Genomic DNA, 2,715 nt, shown 5'->3' with positions numbered 1-2,715 from the left:
CACGGTGAAAGCTAATCCGGCGATCTACAGCGCGTAGTTGATGTATTTCCTCAGCGACCAGCACAGATCAGCTCTAGGCATGACGAAGCGGATATCGTCCTCTTTTGGTAGACCAAAAAAAGTAGTTTCGCTTTCACAACGAAGCACACAGCGTCTTTACGACATGGCGGCGGAAACAACAAAACTACATCGAGAATAAAAGTTACGCCTTCTTTTTTTGCGTGAACATTTGGGCGGCGTTTTGCAAATCTTCCCACATCGTGACATGGACATGTGGGGGCGTGTTAGAACGAGGCATTTTAGGTAGGCGTGGCTGACTCTTAACTTTTATAAAGAATATCTCTTTGGATTTGAGACTTTAGTCTTTGCAACTTTACAGATCTTCTTTATGCACCAAGAGCTTGTAACACTCCAAAGAGAAAGGAAAAATTGAAATTGCATCATATGACCTCTTCAAGCTTCTTTCACTGCATATAGTAGTAGCCTGACCTTCTTTCATTTATTTATGCCGTTTCTTTGGAAATCCATCCTGACAACTCTAGCGATTTAGGATAAGGCATAGGTTCTTCAGCGGTTCTTTGGAGCGGTCGAGGTGTTATATAGCACTACAAAGAACCCGTCCTGTATAGTTCTTTAAAGGTTCTCTAACTCTTAGTCTTTAGCTGGGGAAAGGAGTAAAAAACAACAATAAAATACAGTGTATTTGGTTCTCAACCTTTTTGCCCCCAAGGGCCCCCTATAAGGAAATATTCCAGGGCCCCCACATGAGACTTTTTGACCTCGGAAAAGCATAAAAGTGATTCAAAACAGCTTTTGCCATTGTAGTAAATTCCCATTCATAGCAAACATATCTAAAATCTAAAGAGGAGAATGGGGTTCCTCTTATGGCTCTATAACACCATTTGACAGAAGTGCTGTATAATACATTTAAAGAGTGGTTTGTAGTGGTTACGAGCCAATGAGTCACTTTTAGTGCTATTTAGCACCATTTTTTTTAGAGTGATAATATAACTTTGATTTGCTCAGACTGAATGAAACTAACTTGCATTAGTGCTGAACCCTCTTTACACTACATTACATGCAGGAACAGTGTGTGAGAGCTCAGGGTTTGTGAGGGTTTTCATGAGACGCAGGCAGTCTGGACGCCTCTTACCGTCATTACGTAGAAAAACAGATGCGACTGAGCGTCTGACTGATTTCCCAGGTGAAGTTTTCAAAGTCTCTTGTGTTTAGGGAACAGGCCTTTTGTATACGATTCAAAAATATTATTATGGAGAGCTGTTTCCACAAGCTTATATCAATAATAAAGCTTACATCTCAAACAGATGTTTGGCGTGGTTCCTCCGATCCTGCTGTATTCTGACTGTGTTCGGAGTGATTTAAAAAAAATTGTTTTATTGAATATTAAACACACAGCATAATTTGCTAAACAACATAGAGATATAACAAGACATCTAAATACAACATGTGCGCAAGTAGTTTCAGTTTTACCTTTTAATTAGCTTTAACTCTTTAGTAAATATTATTGTATATACAAGTTTTTTAAGTTATGAATTAATACTTTTAAGACAGTCGGTAGACAAAGAATTCAATCATAAAGACCTCAAAAAATGGTTTGGAATGACTCTTTTAGAATTTAGAGTTTAGTTTTTATGTATATGAAATTTACTACATGAAATCACAAGATTCACCATAAAATTAACAGATGATTCAAATTGATGAGCAAATTTCATCAACGACATCCCATCGCACTTAAGTACAAGTATGCAAATTGAGGTGCAGCCCAGGAGTCCCTCTGATTGGTTGATTATTTGACAGCTCTGGCTCTCAGCCAATGATAATGTGTCAGTGATTATTGTGTTCAGCTGTGCAGGTGGAGACGGAGGCTTTAAGAGCAGGCGTGTCTCTTGTTCCTGGTTCTTTCGCGTTCTCTCACTTCCCTTCTGTAGTATTTAGCAGTGATATCATTTCCTGCTTTTTATTTCTTTATTTTTGGGCTTCCAGTGCTGTTTTGCTGCCACAACACCTTAAAGAAATGAATCTGTATGGTTGGGTTTAAAAAAGAAAAAAAGCATGGGAAATGAGAAGTTAAGGGTGGGTTTTGGAACTGACACAAAGGGGATAAAAACTTCATCAGAACGGACACAAATCCTGTCAGAATGACCAGATATTAAGAGTTTCCCTCAAAAAAGGGGGGAGTTGTATTTAAAACATGAAGTTTATAAGAGTTTGAGTGGAGTGTGTATGTTGAGCGGATCAGGCAGAATTACAGGAGTTGATGTTGGAGGTTCAGATCAAACCTGGAGCACAGTGTGATCAGAGCAGATGATGTTTGGAAGTGAAGTACACTTGTGTTTGAGTAGCTGTGGAGCCCTGTTTTATCTGTGTGTGATATTCATTGTAGATGTTGATGTTTGCATGAGCTCTGCAGCTCAGTACTCCAGTAAAGTCCAGTCACGTCACGTTTATTTATATAGTACTTTATGCAATAGATAGCCTTAAATCAAGCAGCTTTACATTATTATGTTATAGTTTGGTTTGCAGAGATCAAAGCTTGATCTACCTCAGGACTGTTTTGATTATCATAACCCTATATGGTATTTTAAGAGAGATTATGTTGTGAATATTAGTTTATCCAAAAATATGACATACAAAAATATATTTTAGGCAGAAAGGATGTGTCATTCAGCTACTTTTTCATTTAGCTAATTAAAT

The sequence above is a fragment of the Sinocyclocheilus rhinocerous genome, unplaced genomic scaffold (assembly GCF_001515625.1).
Source record: "Sinocyclocheilus rhinocerous isolate Xijiao unplaced genomic scaffold, SAMN03320098_v1.1 scaffold1439, whole genome shotgun sequence".
Lineage (NCBI taxonomy): Eukaryota > Metazoa > Chordata > Actinopteri > Cypriniformes > Cyprinidae > Sinocyclocheilus > Sinocyclocheilus rhinocerous.
This window is presented reverse-complemented; position numbering follows the sequence as displayed.